This window comes from Cavia porcellus, unplaced genomic scaffold (assembly GCF_034190915.1).
Source record: "Cavia porcellus strain 051 isolate PalLab524CR breed Dunkin Hartley unplaced genomic scaffold, mCavPor4.1 scaffold_31, whole genome shotgun sequence".
NCBI classification, from domain to species: Eukaryota; Metazoa; Chordata; class Mammalia; order Rodentia; family Caviidae; genus Cavia; species Cavia porcellus.
The window spans coordinates 33,553,696-33,577,578 of record NW_026947514.1 but is presented as its reverse complement, the minus strand read 5'-3'; the positions used below and the strand labels follow the sequence as shown (position 1 = coordinate 33,577,578).

Below are 23,883 nucleotides of genomic sequence, written 5' to 3'. Positions count from 1 at the left end.
AACCTACCAAAGGCTTCACTGCTAGGGTGCACCTCCAGGCGCTGGGACCTGTGTTGGGCTCGCCTACTGGGTCTGTGTCAGTAGCGTCATGCAGGCCAGGTACTCCCCACCAATTCCGCTTTCGAGGGGAATATGTGACTGAAGTCCTTGCAGCGCCCTGTTCTGGCAAGTCTGCCCGGTTCCAGTATGTCCTTTGCTGGAGCCTCCTACTCTATGAAAGGGTCCCTGTTCCGCTCACTCACCACAAGTTGATGTAGGGCTCCCTGCTAGTCCCACTCTCAACTCCTTTCACAGATTCCCGCTCTCAGAGCTTTGGGGAGTCTCTCTCCCTGCCCTGCAGATTTGGACGCAGCAGCGGCAGCAGGAATTTCAAATCGCGGCTTCCAGTGGCACGGGTTCTAGCTTCCGCGCTGAGATGTTATCTGTTCCTGTTACAGCACCAGGATTGGATTTCCAGTTGGTTTCTCTTAGCTTAGTTCATTCCTGGGTTGGCAGGATGTATTTCCCCTTGCTTAGGACTCCTCGTATTACAGCATTCCTGGATTTTAAGTGGGATATCTTAGAGAGCCTCCATAGCTGCTGCTATCTATCCGCCATGTTCTTCCGGAAGTCTATTACAGTATTCTTAAGACTGAGGAGTGGTTTATCGGTCAGAATTCCTTCCTTCATAAACAAAATAATATTTTATTTGATAATATTCCTGAACTGATTTACTAAACTTAATGCATGGTTGCTTGCTTCCTGCCACCTGCACTGTTCTGGAGATTGAATCCAGGGCTTCATGCACACTGGACAAGTATTCTGTGCCGAGCTACCTTTTTCAGCCCAAAATGACTTATCAAACTTGATTAACTGATTCTGCCATTTTATGAAAATAAATATGAATTATGAGATTGGGATGATTTTACATAGTGGCTATCTTTTCCTTATGAGGTTGAAATCAGTTGTTTATTATTAAGTTTAGTACTTGGTTATGATAAAATCTTTATTACCTTAAGGTATTTTATCAAAGATGAAGATTGATTTTTTGTCCTCTTTTCCTTCTTTTCTCCATTAACAGTTAATGGAGAAATAAAAGTTTTTATGAGTGATTGTTAATGTGTTTTATGTCTTATTTTTGTTTGCTTACATTTGTTGATTCTGCTTTGGAGTGTTATTTGTCTGTGATCAACTTGCTTAGATATTTTCTAATCTTTTCCTCTCAGAACACAGTAATGCTATTTTAAGGGTAGGCCAATGTAACTTTTACCCTGGACCTGTATGACATGGTCTCACTGTATCTCCTAGTCTCTCACATAAACATATAGAGGTAAAGATATACAGGCAAGGTAGGGTACTCATGATAGGTTATTATGGTATCCTTCTAAAAAATATTTAAGTGAGTTTTTCCTTCTTATTGGAAAATCCAGGCATTCTTTATTTACTGTTTTAATCTGGGTACTCTTTAAAAGTTTTTTAAAATTAGTACAGGGAGAAAGTTGCATGATCAAAACTTGCAAAGTCTGAGCTTTTCTTACTTTCTTTGCTTAAGTATAGGGATCTAAGAAGAGACTTATGTTACTCAAAATGTGATTAAACTACATTAACTGAAATATATAATTTAGAAGCATTTCTTTCTGTCTTGGCAGTAAGGTAAGAGTAGAAATATGAGCTATGTGGATTAGTACTGTTCTGTCTGCTGATCACTGATTTACATGAGAGTACTCAGTACTAACCATTAGACCACCAATAACAATTCATTTATTTGGAAGTTGATATGGTGAGAGGTAAAGAGCAAGGGTTCAGATGTTACATTGGCAGGTTTTATAATTGAGCTGTCCTGCCAACTGCATAATCTTGAAGTAGTTTCTTAATCATTCTGTGACTCAGTTTTATTGTCTGTAAAGAATCTGAGATTTCCTCACTGGTCTGAATAGCACCTACTTCATAGTGTTGTGAAAAATCATCATAAATAAGGCACTTAGGACAGTGCTGAGCACACCTTAAATTGATCCATGTGAGCACTTCATTAACTCTTTCACTTACTCATTAAAATACAATGTTTATTAAACATCTACTGTGATAGAAAGATAAAGATAAATGTTCTGGAGATCTAAACTGTATTAAAGGAAGAGGTGTCTTATCATTGCAATGTAGGGTAAGGAGAGTGGTAAATGCTCTAAAGCGGTATGTAACAGCACTATCAAGAGAAGAGTATTGCCATTGCAGTCCCAGTACTGGGGATTGAATCCAAGGCTTTGCACTGAATTACAGTCTCAACCTTTAAAAAAATTTATTTTGAAACAGTCTTTCCAAATCCTAAGCTGCCCAGGCTGGGCTTCAACTTGGCAATTCTCCTGCCTCAACCTCCCAGAGTGCTAGGATTGCAGATATAAGCCACTGTTCCCAGCATGATGGCATTTATATAATTATTTAACTTTTCTCAACACTTACCTAAAAATGCCATTTATAGGCCTTTATTAGTTCTTCAGCAGGAAATACTTTCTCCTTTCCTTGCATCTGTGTCATTTTATCTTTTGGAAACTTTCCTTCTCTGTCCCTCCCTCTCCTGTTTTCCCCTCTCTCTGTCTCTCTTTGAGACATTGTCTTGCTATGTAGTTCAGGTTTGTCTTGAATTAGCTGTGTAGCCCAGGTTGTTCTCAAACTCATGATCCTCTTGCCTCAGCCTCTTGAATGCTGGAATTACCGGTGTGCACCCTCAGCCTGGCTTGGAAATTATCATTTTCTGTCTTTTTAAGTCTGAGTCTGGGTCCTACCTGTCCTACATTCTAATATATGCATTGTTAAAATTTTATTTGGCTACTTAAAATATCCTACTTTATAGGTAATCTTAGACTTTTTCAAATTATCCTCAAATTCAACCAGATAATCTAATTTCATATACTTTTGAAAAATAGCTTTAACTCCTCTCCCGCCGCTCTCTCTGCTCCGAGCGCCCACGAGGCCGCGTTCCTGCCGCTGAACGATGGGCCTCGGCGCGGCGTGCTGCGCACCCTGGCCAAGCTGCTCCTGGGGGCTCTGCAGGTGTTGACGCTCACGGGGGGGGGAGGGGGGGGGAGAGGCCTAGATGCACGAATTTCGAGAGCCTCCTGCACCTCTGCACAACTTCAGTGGTAACCTAACAGAGACTGTGTCCTCCAACGGTAAAAGCACATCCGATGTTAGCAACAGCACTGTGAAACCATCAACAACTACAGTTTCCTTGGTCTCAATCACTATGACAAGTGTCACCAAGAAATCCACAGCGACTTCCAAAATGGCAACACCAGGAGTCTCAGCCAGTACAACTCCCACCACCTCAAAGTCTACGCCTAAAGCAACAAGTATTTCACAAAACGTATCCCAGGTGTCAACATCCGTGATAACCACAACCCACAACAGTTTGGTGACATCACCAACAACTGTTCATTGTAAAGAAAGCAGAAGATCGAGATTCGTCACTGGCAGCTTTGTTGGTGGAATTGTTTTGACACTGGGAGTTCTATCTGTTCTGTGTACTGGATGCAAAATGTGTTACTCAAGAAGAGGCATTCGGTATAGAACTATTGATGAACATGATGCCATTATTTAAGGAAGCCCAAGAACCAAGGAAAGAAGATTGATGCAGCTCTGTAATTTTGGTTTATTAGTTTAAAACAAAATTCTTTTCTTAAAATGGTATAAATGGGCCAGGTATATGATACATGATATATTTCATAAAAATGTGAAGTTTCCTCATCATTACTAAATGTAAAAATGTCTTAAACATTTAAATGAATAGTTGGCGCTTACAAATAATTTATACAATGATTATATTCACATTTAGCCAATACAGTAAGAAGTCCTATCTTATGTTTTCTGTGGCATTGGTCACATAGGACCAGTAATTGAAACATTGCTGAAGGGCAGGCAGGATGCCATCTGGGGTTACAATTAAGGAGCTCATTCTAGCACTCAGGATTTATTGTGTTTGTTGGTCATACAAAGAACTTCAGTGCTTTTCAGAGCTGGATCTAACCTAATTACAAATCCCAGAAGTAGAAATTACACAATACAGTAAACCAAATCTGAAGTGTAATTTAAGAAAGCTTCATTTTATATTTTGATGTATGGTATTTGGTCTAGAAACAGAATCTTCAAAATAAAACCTCAAACAATACCTGTGCTTTGTCATTTTTAGAAACCCAATTGAGCATTAGAACATCTTGTATTTTTATTAATAACTTCTTTTAAGATTTCAATGTTAGTTGATACAATTTTCTTTCTTTATATAATTTAGGTGGACTGCAATGTTAAAAATGTTTTAGGGGCTCAGATGTAAGACTGGCATTATGGGAAAAACTAAACATTAGGTTATTTGCTACTGTGAGAATATCTTTCACTAGAAATTGCTTTTATTTCTTATTCATGATAATTTTATATTTAAAGAAAGGTAGAGCTGCTTTCAATATCTGGAAATTTTTAATGGAATATAAAAACACCTAACTTTAAAAAGAGATTTCCAAAACAATATTAGAATTCTGTCTTGTCAGAATTATAGATTTTGCTGTTTATTAATCCAGGGATTACGGGAGTCTCCCCCCAAGCTATTCTACCTGCGGGTGAAAATGCTGCATTTCATACACTGTCAACTTAAGAGAACTAGGGAAATGACATTTTTATACTTTAAATAAATGTATATGAGTAAATTCTTTAGCCAGGACATTTCCTGCTTCCTTATGTTGGGCATCTTACTCCATTGCTAAAGGGGAGCTACTTCCAGATTGCACTATGTTAATGAAGAGAAAAAGCACAGTATTATACCAGCACCAGTACTGGGGAGTATATTTTGGAATGATTTTAGTTTTACAGTTTATATTCTAGAACTTAAACTCAGGGTCAAGTTTTAACAAAAGAGACTTTCAGTCATTAAATACCAAGATATTTCTATCTTATAGGGCCAAAGTAAATTACACCAGTTTCCACAAATCTAAAAATGACCTGGGGTCTCTTAATGAACATGTACTGGCCTGGGATATAGCTCAACAGCATAAGCACTTGCCTGGCAAAATGCAAGGTAATGAATTTGATCCCTGGTATAAAAAAAAAAAAAAAAAAAAACCAAAAAAAACCAAAAAACAAAAACTATGTACTGACACTTAATAAGAATAAAATACAACTGTGTGATCAGCTTTTGGTTTGCAGAGAATGCCAGATATCAAGTATTTTGTTATAAAAGGATCATTTCTATTTGCTGTGCGTTATGGACGACTGATGTAATAAGTATAGATGACATCCTTTTCTAGAATATGAATATGATCAAGTTTATGTAGCACATGCAATATGGAGGAAATTTCATGAAGCATATGTGATTAGCTTTGTTTGAGAAGAAATGTGGGCTGATGAGTGAGTTGTGTGCTAACTTGGCCTTAACTGGTTTTGTAACCACTGCCTTCATTTCTTTGTGAAATACAGTTAAAACAACTTTATAGTGATGAGGGCTTTTACCTTCTTTGTCTCTTGCATTCTTGGTATTTCAGTATCAGCCTGTAGTTTTTCTTAAGTACTGCTTTTTTAGCACTTTGCAGTTAGGAAACCACTTTTAAATTACTATTGTTATTGCCTTCAAAGTTTCCTATGGGGAGGGGGCTGGAAATAATATAGTGTATGTCTTTTCTCTGTATGTAAGTAGTATAATTTGTTGTTTTCAAATACTAGTACTTTGAATACAAGTTTTTTTTTTTTTAAAATCTACAGAAATGGTAATGCAAAGCTATATATTACTTTGGAAGATATATCCTGAGCATAATTTGTCTTATTATGCTTATGTAAAAGCAAGTAACCAGTTTTCTTTGTGTTCCTTCAGAAAGTATTTACTTGAAGATAAAAATCCAGATGTATGCCTAAATATCATGCAGAAGCCACTCTGATTTTTAAACATTCTTGGATAATCAATAAAAGGAATAATCCAAATAAAAACAAGTGAGAGTTGTAATTACAGTGGTAATTCCATGTTTTCAGAAAAAAAGTTCCTCTTATCTTTTGTTTTTCTATCATAATGTCCAGCTTTTGGTATTTCATTGTTACTGAGATCTATTTTTAAAATAAAATTTGTTCTTCATTTAAAAAAAAAAGCTTTAACTGTTTTCCCTATTTCTTTTTAGTCAATAATTGGCTAACTTTAGTAGACAATGTAGATAACATAAGCTTATGTCTTTTTTTTTTTTGCCGCAAAGATTAGATGTGATGAAACAAATCACCTGCAGCACACTCCATAGAAGGAAAATGCTTTTCTGATGACTTTTTAAAGGTACTAATTTAAATGTCAAAGTAACTTCTAGTAAGGTTTTACCTTTATCCCAAAGCTGTAATATCTCTTACCACTTTATTTACTTGCCATGGACAGGTTTCAACAAGGACTTGGCTTTCAAAGTAATTTTCTATATTTTAGTAGGGACAAAATACTTCAATTTCCCATGCATTCCATGATCTCTTAGATTCATTCATCTCTCTTTCTTAGGAATCTCTAGTACTTATTTCATTTGTGTTTTTGTAATGGACTATTATTAATCCTTATAAATAATCCAGCATTTTGTTTATCTGGATTATCTCTCTTGAGAAACTGTAAACTCTGAGTCAGAGATGCATGTGTGCTGTGGGGCATGTTGGGCCAGGGGACTTTGGAATAATAAATAAACATGATAAACCTGGGTTCAAAGTTTGATTCACCCAGCTATCAACTTGGTAATTATTTGAGCCTCACATCCATCTCTAAAATGAATATGATAATCCCTAACTTGTGGAGTTGCAGTGAAGTACAGAGATAACAGATATGACGTCCCTGGTTGGATGTAGCATTCAATGAATAGTTCTCAGACATTCAGTAATAATTAAGTGAATGATTGCTTCAGGGAAATTTTGGTTTCTGAAACAGCTTTTAAAGACATCCAAAAATCCCTGGATTCTGATCAAAACTGTTATGAGAAATTGACTACCAGATTGTAAAGGTGACTTGCAAGGACACTGAAAAGAAAGAAATAGGAGCAAAAGCTACAGAATGCTGCGTTAATAGAGAAGAGAATTTCAGAATATGGGAATGGTTGACAATAGACAATTCTATAGAGAATTCAGATAGGAAGAAGGTTTTTCATTGGATTTTTTTGAATTTGGTCATCTTGTTATTTACCAACTTCTACTGGTATTTTTATGATTGCTGTTGATCAAGATATAGAAATATAAATAAGACATTCTGCAAAAGAAAATATTTAGATGGTAACTATCAGTGAAGAATAGGATAAGTACATATAATGACAAAAAAGTCAATTATAGTATTGGTTCCTTGGTTTCACAGTGTTGCTTCATGGCCCAAGATGGGTGCATCAGTAATACTGCTTACCAGCTGGCAGGAGAAAAGGACAAGAATGTGCTCCTTCCCTTTAAGGACACTTCTGCAGTGTTACACGTGGTGGTTCCGAAATGTAGTTGCCTGGGCATAACTAATGCAGAGTAAGAACCAGAAATACTGTCTTTGAATGTTTCTCTTATTAGAAAAGAGAAAGTGGGCAACAGGGGACAATAGTCATACTGAAGTCCTCATTTTTATTTTATTTTATTTATTTATTTATTTTGGTACCAGGGATCAAACTCACAAGCTTACACTTTCCAGGTAGACGCTTATGTCACTAAGCTAAATCCCTGGCCCTCATTTTTATTTTTAAGTGTAGCAATATTTATTAGGTGATTGATACGTGAGGGCTTCTTTTTCCATTTTAAAAATACATGGCAAATCTGAGTAGCTTGAGATTACACATGGAATATATTTTAATTACCAGTCAAATCTAAATGAGCATGGCACCTAATCTTGTTTTTCTGTTGTTTGAACTGTCCAGTATCTTTAAAAAACTCATTTAAAATTTCAAAATACACTAGAAATGTACCTTCTTTTATAATATAAATCAGGAAATATAAAGGACTAAAACGTAGAAAATAAAAATATCTAAATTGAATTGTCCTCTATTGACATTTTTGGTATATACCTAGTCAGAAATTTTCTGTTTATATTTTAAAATTCACTGTGTGTAATTGGTAACAGTGATGATTTTATAAAGTTCTAGCAATGAATATTAGTGATGGTTACATAATACTGAATGTTTTTTAGTGCCACTGTACTCTAAACTTGACAATGGTTAAGAGGATGTTTTAAGCATATTTTACTACTTACAAAAATAAAAAACTGATTGCACAAAATGAGGTTATACCTGCTGAACAATGACAAAATAACATCTTTGCATGTATGTTTATAGCGTGATTTTTGTGGCCAAATACTTGTTTTATCTTTTGGATGTACCACTTTTTATTGAAGGGGTGTTGAAACAAATAAAAAAGGAACATTAACTCTTCTGTTTTAAAGTGGATTTGCAGAGATCTTTGTGATGCATAAGAGGACCTGGGGAAATAACCACAGGCTGGAAACTGAAACCCTCCTGGGTCCTTAACCATGTCTGCTTGTTCAAATGACTCTTTGAATTTACTGCTTTGCTGTTCTCATGTTGACATGATAACTTTGCTTTCTTCTTTTCCTCCACTGTAAAAATAAATTTATCTAGAGGGTTGTTTATTCCAGACTAGTGAGTCTCTCTTGGATTTCTTCACAACTAAGTTAATGTCATGTTAGAAGAAGCAGACAAAAACAAAATGTAAATAGGGCAACATCACTCCCTGAGAAATAAATCCTTTACACAAAGATCAGATGCCAATGGCAAGTATGTTTGGAAATCAGAAAGCTTTCTTTACTGATTTAGGCCTTATTGTTCCCTGGGGTGCTATTTTCCTTACAGCACAGCGAAAGGCTGTGTATCATTTTTCTGCATCTTCACCGTCACAGGCTCCTTGTACTCTAAAATCTGCTGCCACTTTTGAAACCATTATTTTTTCACTTGATGTAAAAATGCTCTGCTTCTTTAAGGATGCTTTTGTGAGGCAGCTAAACTAAGTTATTTCATGTTTCTGTGATCATTGATAATTGTTCCCACCATTCTTCTCTATTCTCTATCTTCTTGTATTTGTTACCTCCTTTTTTTCAGTTCTTCTTCTAGTACCCTTGTTTCTCTGTTTTATTTTTAAACCACATTTTGATATCTCTGTTTGATCTCTTTCTCTCTCTCTTTGGCACGAGGGTGCCAACTCACAACTTCATACTTACCAGGCAGGCTCTGTGCCACTGAGCTATATCCCTGGCCTGATATCTCTTTCTTTCATGTAATTTTTCTACCTACTGTCAACTCTATTCTGAAATTCAGATGTTTTCTTCTCTGTCATAACTTTCATATCTTTCCAGCTTGTACATTACTTCTTTAACATTAAGGGGACTTCTAATTTTTAAGGGACCATGGCCTCTACCTCATTTGGTCCTTTAGATTATCCAGCAAAATTGTTTTATGCTGTATGTAACTCCCCCCATTCTCCATGGTGATGTGATTACATGAGCTTCTTTCCATCATCTTGTCTTGTATCTACTGTGTCACACAAGTCTTTCCCAGAGCACCTCATGTAGTCAGACTCTTTAAAAATTCTCAATCCCATCCCCTTATTATAGTACCACAGTTACCTTGTTTACTTACTCACTTTTTGTGTTCTCCTACCAAAAAGATCCTTGGAAAGGAAACATTTTTTATCGCTCTTACTCAGTGTCCCATATGTCATAGGCATTCAAGAAATATTTGGAATAGTGTCCAACCCATAGTTGGCACTCAAAAATTATTTGTTCAATGAATGACAATTTCAGTTATTTTCTACTTTTTTAAAAATGTACTACATATCAGTTCTGTCTTGCTACCTTGCCAATAACTACTTCCATGTCAGTGGGGAAAATAGAAATCCTGAGGTAGAAAATTTCATCTGCCGTCAAATCTACAAACTTGCTTACACATGGATATTTTCATTCTGTACCTTTTGTTCAGAAAGAAAATGTTTTCCTACCTTTCTTTTTTTATTTATCTATTTAATTTGTCTTTTTCGTTTTTATCGATACCAGGGATCAAACTCACGACCACACACTTGCAAGGCAGGTGCTTATGCCGCTGAGCTAAATCCCCAGCCCCTTCCTACCTTTCTTGAAGCTGTTGGTCCCATCCTCTTCCACCTTACAGGTATCTTGATTTTCTTTAGTCTTTTATCCTTCCTAAATCCTGCATGTAGCCTAGTGATTATAAACATGGCCTTTGTAGTCAGACACTTAAATTCAAATATGAGGTCTGTTAGTATGAAGTCCCAGGCACATTATACAATATCTTTCAGGCTTATTTCCTTGTCTTAGTTGAAGAGAGCAAGACCTTTGTCATGGGATTGTTATGATGATGCCAAACAGTCGTAAGTTTAAAGTGCTAAACACTGTGGCTGGTACATACTAAGCAGTCCAAATTTTTGAATTCTGATTACCTCCCTTTCTATTGGTTTATAAATTTAGTAAAAGTTTCTCATCTTAAAATATTTGTTTTATGTTAAATACATACTGCATAGGCACTTCTCTCTATCTCCCCCATTATAGCTATTCACTTTTTATTTCCTACCTATTTATTTTGGAGCCCACTTCAGTCTGGCTTCCCTGGCATTCCAGATTTTATTCTTGATGTCATTACTGCCCCACCTCTCTTCTATGGCCTGGTTTGCCTCCAGTAAAATTTATCTCTGAGTAGTTCAAGTCAGAAACCTGGAAGATACTGTTGTCTCCTTCTTTTGACCTCCCTATATTCCAGCATCCAGCAGAATTCTGATAATTCTGTCTTCAAATAGAATCTCAGTTCTTCTACATCTTTTTTCATTGCATGTCACCATTCTGGTCCAAAGTGCTATCATCTCATAGGATCGTGGCAATAGCCTGTCATTCATTCCTTTACCATGCTGTTCTGCACTTCACACTGCAGAGTAACCTTCTAAAACGAGTTACTCGGATGACATTTTCCCCTTTTCTAAACATTCCAGTGACCTCTTACGGCCATTAGGGCAGAGTACCTTGACCAGGCCCTGTTTATTTTTTAGGTTTATCTTACACCACCATTCCCCTGTCCAGGCACTCACAGTATTGAATTCAGTTTTTTTCATTTCATTTGATCTCTTCTTGCCCCAAGCTTTTCCATGTACTGTTCCTCTGCCTTGGTCATCATCTATCTTTTCTAATTACTACTTAGTCCCTGGTTTCAACTCAAACTTGACTTCCTGAAGCTATACCTTTCCTGTTTTCCTGTGTTCTGTTTTTTATTATTCTGTCATCATAGCTAGCACTTGTTATATTTTATAGTTCCTTGTCTTCTTCCAAGGTCCTTAAGGGAAGAAGCTATGTCTTTTTTATCAACATATTCCTTATGTTCTCTAGCATAGTACTTGGTGTAGACAGTTAAATTTTACTAAATGTTGATAAATAATTTAGTCAGGAGAAAAACTATTTGCTGTAACAACATATGTTAGGGTTTAGAGCTACAGATGGTATTCCTGTGTTTAGTTTGGGATATTTCTTTAAACATAAGAAAGGGTGGAAAATAATAATGCTGCTTTTCGACACACGCTTTTATTTTTCTACCCACACACATTCCTTTATTTTTAAATCTTTTAATGCTTGTTTTTATTTTCTGTATAAATACTCCCCCCATTTGGATGCTTTAGAGTGTAAAATGCCACTTAACATCACTACCGCTGCCAACTTTCATTCAGTCTCCCAGCTATATTTGGATGACATTTACATGGATAATTTTGTAGTTTTTCAACCAGAAATTGAGTTTATAGCATGCAGTGTTCAATTCAGTGCATGCTTACAGACAGTGAAACCCACTGTGAATTTTCCCATTCTCCAACAAATACAGAGCAGTAAGAGAGTAGAGGCCTGGGGCTCTCACTGTTTTGACGACTCACACCCCACTCAAATGCTTCTTCCTTCCTAAGCCTGTTCCAAGGGAACTGTTGGTAGATTAACGACCCTTCCCTCCCCACTTGCCACTGAACTGCAACTCCTTCCTGCCAACGAAAAAAACATGAAAGCTCTGGGAAGACATTAGTGAATGTGCAGTTGTCCTCCCTTATCTGTGATTTTACCCTCTGTGGTTTCAGTTACCCTTAGTTAACTTGCAGTCTGAGAATATTAAATGATAAATTCTAGAAAAACAGTTCATAATATTTTAAATAATATTTTAGTATACTTAATAAATTTTTATTATTGTTAATCTCTTACTGTTCTTAATTTATAAGTTAAACTTTATTGTCGGTATTGGGAAAAGGTAGTATACATAGAAGTTCAGTACAGTCCTTTCTTATTGGTACCTGAGGAATGGCTTGGAACATATCCCTTTGGGGAAGGGATATTGTAACCAGCTAAGAAGTATTTTTTTTCAAATTTATTTATAGAAGATTCATTGTAGAATTAGTTGATATTGATCATATTTGATTGTATTGTTCCTAAGAAAGAAGTTTTTTTGTTTTTAGTTTTTGGGTTTTTTGTGGTACTAGGGATCAAACTCAGGACTGTGCGCTCACCAGGCAGGCGCCTTATGCCACTGAGCTAAATCCTCGGTCCTGTTTTTTATTTTTTTAAGTCTGAGATGAAAGAGATTACTAGGTATTAGTTTTCCCTGCCTTTCTTGTGTGACCACTATTTTGTTTGTTTTTTGTTTTCTGTTTGTGTGTATGTGTAAGACACCATTTCACTGTTTTTATAATGTAGTTTGTTCATTTTGTGGTATACTTTTGAGAAAAAAAATCATAAATATTCCTAATCTTGAAATTACTGGCCTTTTATACCTCTAAGAAACAGGATATGTGAAAACTCTTATTGACCCAGAAGAAATCAGATCTTTTTTGGTCTTATTTTTTAATCAATAAGGATTATTTGTCTTTTTGAGCTTACAACAAGAACATTGAGAATATAATTTATTTATATTATCTCACTTGATTAAAAATTGACGTAAGTATTTAAACAAAAATAATAGATGTCCCATTTTTAGCAGAAAAGATAAATCGCCTGTCTTAACATTCCAGAGGAAGATTATGTAGAAGCCAAGTTATAACATTCCCAAAGTAAAAAGTTCTTTAGTTAGGAAGAACAAACCATCCCACTTTTTCAGATTCTTCTTTGGCAGTTTATCTATACCCAGAAAGCCAGAAGGATTTATCAAAAAAAATTTGGGGTTCCTAAGGTTACATACTATATGCGAATTTACCACCATGTTCTTTAGATTTCAATCAGAAGGAAGAAGATATGACTAAAGGGAATTAGCTTTGGGCTTTCAAAGTTAAATTTGCTCTAAACCTACACCAGAGACAGGTCTGCTTCTTGATTGCAATGTGATTTTTTATTCTTTTGGATTCTTATTAATTTAACTTACTCAATTCTCTTTTTTCCCCTAATATATAAATTAAACTGGAGAATCTGTGGTCATGGATTTGTTTTGTCTATTGTTTCAAAAGTCTGGCACTTTTTCTTTTTAAAATTGCGTGTTTGGAAGGCTGGCAGGATTGTCATGTTTATACTGTAAAAGAATGGGCTGTTTTTGTTTTATCTGCATACTCAAAAATTCCTTGAAAATATCAACTAATATAAGGAAAATTAAATTTTTAAAAAGTGAATAGTTGTTACTTACAAATTTAACAGTAACTGAGTTCCATTTTTGAGTGTGATGTGAAACCAAGAAAATTTATATTAACCTCTCTATTGTTGAGTGTTAATATATAAGGAAAGGCTTTCATCATTGTTAGGTTATAACTTTATCACTCCAAAAAGTGAGTCTAGCTGTTATTTATAATCCTCTCTCTGTCGGGAAAATACATTCACAATTTGACAGGAACAGCAATTAAATCAGTTTCCCACCTTACCATTTCCTTTAAATCTTTCCTGTAAATGTTTCTTGGTTTTCACGTAGTATATTAATGAGTGTCTGCCATTTTAAATGTCGTGACTTGAACTTCTAGGGAAAAATAAGAACTAACCTGTTACCATCATTGTACCTTCATAGTTAAACACAGATTACATAAATTACAGATGTGGCAGACTTTAGAGAGGGGATTCAACTGAAAAAATACTTACACCAGTCTTTAATGATTTAAAAGCAAATACTGGCATGTATCCAGAAACTAAGTTTCAATTAACTACAGTTGTTTCATCTTACAAAATCATTTTCCCACCAAGAGATCTTGGCAGTTATTTTGATGACTTCTCATGAAAGAGGCAGATGGAACTATTAAGAGGCCTGAAATGGATTTTTAATGCTAACTTTCTGATTCTCTCTCTTTTTTGATATCAGGAGCCAGGTCTAGAAATCAGGCATCCTGATTTTTCCTCTGGTTTTTCTAATCATGAGTCTAGTTATTCTAGTTGTTTCTTACCTGTTCAGAAGTAATAATTTATAGTGATGGCATAAGTGGATGTTATACAAGTGAAAACTAGATTGCATTTTTTTCAGGCTTACTTTCAAAGACTGTGTTTATCAAGGAAATAAATAAAAAGAATTACAGGCATTTTCCTGGGATCAGTGGTTTATCTGTGCCTTGTATTCTGCCTTCACCACCACTGGTCTGTCAGGAATCTCTGAAAACTCGCCTGCCTGTGTCAGGATGTATTCATCCAACAAGAGATCAAAGCTTTTATGCTTGTTATTTATTGTAGACTCATAATATTCTGTGGAGTTATACAGAGGTTATGTGGCCCCTTCTTTATTTTTAAAGCCATGTGCAAAGTGGATAAATCTCTTCACTCAGGTTATAAAATGAAGCAGTGGTGAAGGCAGAAATAGACTCCTTATTCAGAAACATCTCCTTCTGCCCTTATGTTTAAGATGCAGTACCCTGTTTAGCCTTTTTGTAAACAGGCCTTTGACCTGTAGGGTGTGTGCAAAGAAGGCACTCTTGTCAGAGTTTTGCTGCTCAAGTAATGACTAGAGAGCAGAAGAAAACAGAACACTCAAGCCATATTTCAACCTCTGCAGTTGGTACATGTGTGCTGTGGATACAAAGTGTGTTCACTTCCTGGGAATTGCTTTCAGTCTTTATTTCTTTTTCAGTCTAATTTAGAATTTTCTTCAGAGTACCACTAGTATTGAGAATTTGGAGAAAAAATTATTTTTTCATTCAACCTGTACGTGTGAAAACTTGACTTTTGAATAAATGTTTATTTTCAAACTAGACCACATTAAAAGACCAAACTATGGAATTTTACATTTATTGTAAGGTGATTTTGCAAAAGTGGATTAAATTTAAAACTTTGTGGTCTATGTTGTTACAGTTTTTAAAAAGACTGTCTTGTTTGATTCATAGTAAATATTTCATTGAAAAAAATATGCATTTGAAAAATCATTCAATAGTTGTTTATGGTTTTAGTTTTAATTGTTTTTAGTGTTCATAATGCTTACAGTATTTGTAATTTTAAACACAAGACAAAATCTGCCCCCTCATTTTCTTAAGAGCTACTTCTGAAATGAACTCATATCTCTAATTGTAATTCAAAAGGAATAACAGAATTCACATACATTTTGGTGAAGCCCAGGTTAGCACCACTGTCCTGTTGTTGTCTTAAACGTTACAATTTTGTAAACTCTTTCATGTGCCCTCAGCATCTCCAATTTGTGAATGAATCTCTCTATATTTATTCCTGTTACATTCTTCTACATGTTTGTTTTGTAGTATAATAACACTTGACAGTTGTAAATTTTTCCACATGCTTCATCTTATAGAGAAAAGCAATGTATGTGCTGTGCATTTTCCTCAGCTTTGAACTTTGGAAATAGTTTCATAGGGTTGTATAGTAAGTAGGTTTTGGAAAGTCATCATATAGACATATTCTCCATGAAAGAAAAGATAGTTGACTTTTCTTCCTTTTAGTATAAGCTGGTTAACTGAGCTTTTCCCAGGGTCTAGAAACAAACTCATTTTTGTTTTTTGAGGCTTTACCAAAGCAATGCAGACCTGTGTTTGAAAGTCCTTAAAAGTATGAGTTAACATCATAAATGACCACTTCAGGGAATATAAATTCTCTAATTCTGAGTGGTTTACTTGAGTAATTAGTGAAATAGCTTTGAATTTGCTTGTAATTTCCTCTTTTATCTTTTACAAATTAAAAATTTGGCGTAGGCATATAATGGCATCTAAAACACATAGCAATTTTCTTTCTTTGTTTTTTTTTTGTTTTGTTTTGTTTTTTGTTTTTTTTGGTTTCTTGAGTAGGGGTTTTGCTGTGTTTCAGGCTGGCCTTGAACTCACAGCAGTCCGCCTGCTTAAGCCTCCTGAATGCTGGTATTACAGGTGTGTGGCCCCACACCCAGCTGGCAATTGTTTTTCTTACAGAAAGAATCTTTATAATTTGTTATAGCCATTGTTTTAAATTTTTGGTTCCTGTAGAAAATGAAGTGTCACTGATACATTGTATTGTAAAAACCAGAGTAAATACCTTTATTCTTAGTTTCATGTTCTTTTCCTTTCAAAATAAGTGTGTTGCTTGCATTTTTTTTTTTTTCCTTTTTGAGACAGGGTCTCCTTAAGTAGTTCAGGCTGGCCATGAACTGCAACCATTCTCCAGCCTTAGTCTCCCGAGTGCTGGGATTACAGACATCTGCCACCATGCCTGGCTTCTATTACTTGCATTGCTTAAGGTTGAAGTGTTTCAGAAGTTTTCTATTGTTAACTGTACACTTGGCTATATAAAAATGCAAATTGTAGTACCTACAGGTTTACTTCTGTTGTTATCGTCATCTCATTAATGCAAAATTTAGCACATTTATCTAAGAGATTTTTAATTTAGATTCAAAATTGATATGTAAGTCTGATATTAATAGCAACAATGTGTGGGATGTAGCTCATGGCCAGTGTTACCCTAGAATCATCTCTCCTAGTCCCCATAAATTTTCAGAAATTTTGTGAGCTGATTATCATTAAATATTAAACTATAAACTTATAACTGAATTAAATTATGTTAAATATAAAGATAAATACTCAAACTCAATATTTCATAATTTTGTATGAATTTACTTTTATACTCTTGAAATTATGTTGAATATATATATATTGGAAATATATGATGGTATATACTACTATATATCTTTTCATAACTGATACCATGTTAGTAGCTTCAAATCAGCCATAGCAGAAGTGGTAACACCATGGAAATTGGCAAACAACATATAGAATTTTACTTTTTTTATTGTCTAAATGTAAGAAAATGATGGAGAAAAATACTAATAGTGTATGTTAAACTTACATGTGTGTCTTGTCTATGTGTCCATTATATTATGAATATCAAAGAAACTGAGAAAATATTCTTTCAGTACTTGAAAATTATCATCCAATCCTAAAACAAATAGTTGTTGGGTAAATGAATGAGTGAGATTCTGGCATAAGACTATGTTCACTTTATTTTTACTCACTAAATTAGAACAAAACCATTATCCATACAGCAGAATTATAAGAATGGCATATTGCTCCAAGAATATGGGATGCTAAAAACATCAGGAAGTCTTTTGAAAACCATGCCACTGATAACATGCTGCCTCCTTGGTGAATCATCCAGATTTCCTTTTTGCTCCAGAAGTTGCTGTTAAAGTAACAACAAATTCATCTGAAAGTGTTTAGTTATTACATCTATCCTTTTGACCACAAATTACCTTAGAATAGTGTTATAAAACTTGTGAAAAAAGAAAATTCTGGATATGTGAAATCATAACTTTCCTTGGGGGTGATAATTTTATTATTTTATTCACTGATAGTTTAGATTATTTAAGTAAAAAAGGGAGAAATGACTAACAGAATTTGTTTTCCTTAATCATATGAATCCCTTAATGATCCACGCTAGCATAACTGTGCAATGAGTAAGTTTAAGTAAGAGTATCATTTGATTAAAGTGTGGCTTGTAAGGTTTGAATGTTCAGAAGGTATTGAAATACATTTAGAACTGTGGCACATACTTGCTTCTTATGATAGGAAAATTTGATCAAACTCCTACCTTCAAGTAACTTTGTAACCCTATGTTAATGTTTCCCAAACTTCAGTCAGCTGGTATCACCCTTATCATTTCTGTCACGTCTATCCGACTCTTTTAGTTTCTTAGTAATTTTTAAAACTGACTTTTTAGAACTCAGCTTTATCCTAAATGATAATACTTATGAACCCTTGGTATATTAGGTTTTAAGGTGATATTAAAAGTTTTATGTCTATTAAAATACTTCCTAAACACCAATGCTTTGTATGCTATAGGCAATGATGCACTACTTATGATAATAACTGGGCATTAGGCTAAATAGTTTTGTTTATTCTTCCCATCAAAATTATGAGTTAAGCATTGCCATCTTCATTTAATAAAGGAGAGCTACATGTGGTGATGCAAGCCTGTAATCCCAGCCCTTGGGAGGCTGAGGTAGGAGAATTGCCCTAAGTGCAAGGCCAGCCTGGGTTACATAAGCAAATTCAAGGCCAGCTTGCACTGCATAGGAGATGCTGTCTCAAAAAAAGAAAAGAAGTTATTTAATAAACAAAACACTGAGAAATCAGAGAAGTTGAGGATCACTGAGATAGACCCATGACATTCTGCCATTTAGAAAAGATGAATCACTTGATCATTGATTTGTCTGTTCTTTTTTTCTCTAAGCAGTGTTATTTTGCTCGTGCTGAATTGTTCTGAGTTACAGCTATTCTTAAGATATATGATGTTGATAAAAAAGTAGGCGATAATATCCTCAATCCTTTTATTTTTCTCCCCTAAAGTCATCTTTTAGTCACTATTCTTAGCTAGGTTTCCAAGAACTACACTGAAAGATCAACATTTTCACTCTTTTCTCTCATTGTTTCCTGTCCTGCAGCCACAGATCAAGTTTGTTCTTTGAAATTTTCTTTTCTGGCTATTCCTTACCTTGGCCCTGGGAACTATCTGCATGCTTCAAGCTAATTCTCAATTATCCCTGGAAGATTTTAACAGTATGTATGCCATTCTGACTTTAAAAAAAATTTTTATTACAAAACACCATTCATTGATCACTTTTCTAAAAAACGCAACCGTGAGAATAGAAAACTGAGTCTCAGTAGCCCTTGCAGGACAGAAAGATGCCCTGGACAAAGAGCCCGAAAGTGGCTGTACCTAATGTCTGACTTCCTTCTGACTCCACAGCTACATGTTTTGTCACCGCTAAAAGCAGAAAACAATCTGGCTGGAGGATTCATGTACAAGAAGGTCACAACAATCTTACATTCTAGTTTGTAACTCAGTATCAAGTAAGCACTGTCAAATACCTACTTCCTAGTTAAATGTACTCTCTTTATCTTTTGAAATTATCTTTGGAATTCACTATGTTCTTTCATTATAGCTTCTATTTATCCCAGTGTGTAAACTCTAAAACCCATGTGCAGTCTTCATGTTCAAGTATAAAAGTTTGCTTCAGGACCATGCTAAGTTGCTATAGTGTTTACAATTCTCCTGGTCAGATTGCAGCAAGGATCAGGGACACATGAACAACTTTCTCACAGTTAGACTTGCTCCTTGTTAAATCTGGACACTGTGCCATGGTCAAAGTAGAGATCTTGAAATCAGTGATGACCACGGCCAACTGAAGTGGTACTCTTAAGTAACAAGAATCCATTTTTTCATCATTAATTAAACAGAGCTTTCAAAAGGTGTCAGGCCTGTTTTTAGGAAGTGTCTTGAGACGGAGCTGGAGAGTCCTGGCATTCAGGCTTTGGAAAGGGTGCCCTCATCGCTTCCTTTTTCTTGGCTTCCAGAAACTCATGAATTGCTGGTTCTATCTGTGGCCTGAAGATGTGGTTTGGTTTTAGATCCACCACCTGAGATATAATCCTATCCACTACTGCTTCCAGCATCCCTGACTGAGCCATACTCTGTCTCAGACTGTTTCTCAGTTGGTTCTTGTTCACTGTAGGATTCCATTCCTGTTTGTCCAGATGTGCTGGCACAAAATGACCCACCTTTTGGTAAGCTTGCTTAGTGTCCATATTGGCCAGGCAGTTCCGGCTCTTGAGCTGCACCACAATGACAGCCATGAGTTGGGGGTCAAGGGGAGAAGTAAGGCTGGGTTAATGTGGCCACCGCCTCAGCTCATGCCTGTTCCTCCATCCCTGTCCCTGCTGAGGCCTGGCTTGCCCCTCTGCCGCGCACGGCACCCATTTCCCCACCACTGATGCCATCTGCCATGCCTACACCCCATGTTGCGAGACGAACTCTGTATGCCATTTTCTCCGAGGCTGTGGGTCTAGATGGTGCAAAGGCAGCAGAGGTACTGGTTGGGGTGGCAGAGGCAGTGGCCAAAGCAGCAGAGTCTTCTGAGGAGGAGGGGCTGGGAGGAGGCTAAGGGTGGGGAGGCTAAGCGGGGAGGGGGGCGGCAGTGGTGGTGCCATTCTGACTGGATCTCTTTGTGTTACCTTCAATTCTCTAGCGCTTAGCTCTGGTATTGCTTGCTTTTCTTTTTACTGAAATATGCCTACATTTGCGTCCATGAGATCTATTTTCTTTCCACTATGTATCTATGTGCTTCTGTTTTTTGTTTGCTGTCATAATTGTAAGTTAATATAATCAACTGTAGGTTAATATAATCAATTGTAAGTTAATCTAATCAGGAGATCCCATAAAGGCAATTCTCTGAAAATGGTCAAAGTGTTGAGAAATTGATGTTTGTATCTGGAAATATCAGTAGTGTCTAAAATGAATGTGTCTGGCAGAGATACCAGAGTATTTCAGGGTATCATCAGAATTTCATCAATTTTATCTTTGTAGTGTTTTTTCATAGACTTTGTCTTTGAATCTTATGTCTGTAGGATTTCTAGGTATTGTACCTGGTTTGTACAGTCACATGTCCTCTTTCTTGGTGTTTACATAGTTGTTCAGTCTTAACAATGATTAGTTGTTTGAGATGAGTAGAAGTTGGATCTGTACATGTGAACAGAGCTTGTTCTCTTGTTCACTGGTGGCCACAAATAGGTTAAGCTAGTATTTCATTTTCTGAAGTTTAAGTAATGTTAAAGTACAGTTGACTTATTTGAATTAAAGGAGGTATCAAAAGAAGACTATTATTCATCCTCATTAGTATAGTGGGGAGGGAAAAAACCTTGTATTGTTCATTACATTTTGTAAAGCAAGAAACAAAGAATAGTTGTTTCTTAACATAGTAATTCAGACTCTGAAAGATTTTTTTATTAGCCAACTGTAGACACACCTTTCCCAAGCCCAAGTTTTTTTTGTCTTCAATTTTGTAATCATTTTTTCTCCTTTTTACCACATTTTTATGTATACACCCCTTTCCCTCCCTTTGCCATACTTTTGTTTCCTTGAGAAAAGGAGAATCCCTCTTAAAATGTAGAATAAACATTTCTTTGTGAAGTGTGACTTATTTATGCTGCGGGGGCTGTCAGTGTGTACACAATGGAGAAGGTGATGGAGGCTCCTAGGCGTGCCAAGTCAGCACTTTGTGCATGTTGAGGCCAAAGAGCACGTTGAGCAGGATGAAAAAATTTTAACAAGTCAGAACATTTTACAATTTCCATATTTATCAAACATGTCAAGGGATGGGATCACAGAGCCTTCCAGAGATTAACTGCCTCCAGGACTGGAACTGTTTTATTAAGATGGAGGAAGCCAAGTTCTCAACACCCCATGATTTGCTCTAATAACCACAAGAGTCAAAGTATAGGTGATCCTTGCTGAATGAAAGCTAAACCTGAGGCTAAAATACTTTGAATTAGGGGCGGGGGAGAAGGGTGAAAAGGAAAACTGTTTCTCAACAGATGAACTATGTGTGAATCTTTCTGACAGAGTCAGGAGTCCTAAGTTTATTTATTTAGAACTTCAGTTGTATTAATTCTCTGGTTGGTGGTTTTTGATCTTTAACACAGATCACAAAATAGAAGGTGCGCTCAGAGACATGTTGCCCTTCCCAAGCAGAAGTGGCTGTTGGCTCTTTGAGGCTTGGCAAAACATCCTAAAGTTCTTTTTGTTTTCTTCAAGTGTTTGGAGTTTGGCTGATCCTAAGATGCATTTTGCCAAGCACTTTCCTTTGAATTTTAGTACGAGAGTATCTTGGGTGGAATTTATTTGGTGAGTCATTTGCATTATACTGATTAAAATGGTATTTTGGAAAGGATATGATGACTGAGAAATATTAGGAATTTTAGGCTTTTTTTAGTACCAGATTTTTCTTAGATAGGGAGAAAAATAGAATTCAAATTTGAGATATTTTTCAGTAAGATTTGGAACTTGAAATCTTTAACTGGTGTGTTTTTCAAAGTTTTCTGTATCTATTTCTCTGGTTTGGTCTACAAGTCTTTGGAAAAGTTACAGAGCAGATCTGCAACCTTGAGCTAATATTTAGTTTGAAAATTACTGTTAAAAATTTTTCAATAAATAAATAATATGAGAATCCCACATCTGGAGAAATAAGTTGGAATGAAAGAAAATAAAACCTAAAGAGACTAGGCATAAGATTATCTTTGGTATGAATGCCAAATTGCCAGAGATGACAAAAACCCTGTGAAGACTGAAGTTATATAAAGTGCCGTGAGATATCTTTTCCATTACAGTTGGTAGAAGAGGTTGTACAAGAAGGAAGCATGCAGCGCCTTTACGAATGGGAATTAAGCCATAAACTTTTATAAGCACAAGGAAAGAACATGGCTAAATATGATGCCCAACTTCTTACTGCCTTTTAGGTTGCCAGGAACCATAATGATGAAAACAGGTTTCTTGTCCACCATCAGCTTCCTATCTTTTGTAACTGGCCCAGAAAAAGCAGTTCTTTTAGCAAACACAAGTGACTACTCACTTCAAACTGTTTACAATGCCAAAATAGCAAGATGTGTTTTCAGTACTTGATCTTATCCTGGTGCTGACTTCTCTGGTCAGAGATATTGGACAGTGTACAGAGATCCACATTGATTGTAGGTTAAACACTTTTTATTTGGGTCAGATTTTCATGTAGTTAACTCAAAGTGTTCATGTTTTCTTCTCAAACTTTGATTCTGGTTACCTTAAAAGACCTGACTTATGAGGCTGGGTATTTAGCTCAGTAACATAAGCGCCTGCCTTGCAAGCGCATGGTGCTGAGTTTGATCTGCCAGGGTGGTTCTGGGGGTGGAATCAAGACCTGACTTAGATATTTTTTCCCCTCTTCTCTCTAAACTTCTTTTCTTGTCCTTCTTATTTCTTACTGGTAATAATTATAACTAGTGATGTTTATTAATCACTAGTGAGAATATTGTCATATTTTATTTTTTACCCAACTGCAGTCTTCTACAGTAGGTGAGATTTTTGTGAGGTGAAGAAGAAAGGGTGGATTCCATGAGTCAATGCTTAGAAAACGGAAATGATTTACTACATTATTGAAAGCATGCCTTAGGTTTGGTTAGTGGAGAATGTAGGAAAACATTTTACGAGCAGCTCTTATTTTATGCTTCTTATATCCCATGATACCATTTAAACTACTAGTAGGGGATGAATAAAATTGTTAGATTTTAATTCAGTTGATTTTTGAGTAAGAGAATATCATTTAGTTATGCATCTTAATATATAATCCAGGAATGGTGTTTTCTGCCAAAAATCCATTAACCTTACAAAAACCAATGGAGATCACATGAATAAAAAAATAAATTTAAGTTTTTACAGGTTTTTTAATAGAGAAACAATATGTTCTGTGCATCTGACTTTGAAATTAAAGAAACAAATCATTCTCATGAGTAAGTAGTGAAACTCTAATTTGAGCATATCTTAGTTTTGTATTTATTACTGTTCTATAGCAGATATTAGTATCTTGGGGACAGGGTATCATATGGGGTAGCAGAAGAGACAGCAAGATATGTGAACCTAGGGATGATGATTTAACTGCTTAATGGCACTGAAAAATCTTACAGATGTTTTAAAGAGTTACCATTTATTAAATTTAAAAATTAAAGATATTTTGATTC

At 35.7% G+C, this 23,883-nt stretch overlaps 1 protein-coding gene and 1 pseudogene across 9 annotated transcripts in view; one reads left to right on the top strand and one right to left on the bottom strand.

Annotated features, from left to right (window-relative positions):
- Rad51b (RAD51 paralog B) overlaps positions 1-23,883 on the top strand; it is a 569,590-nt gene that overhangs the window by 154,239 nt on the left and 391,468 nt on the right. The window lies entirely within an intron of this gene.
- LOC134474262 (biorientation of chromosomes in cell division protein 1-like) lies at positions 1,106-20,341 on the bottom strand (annotated as a pseudogene).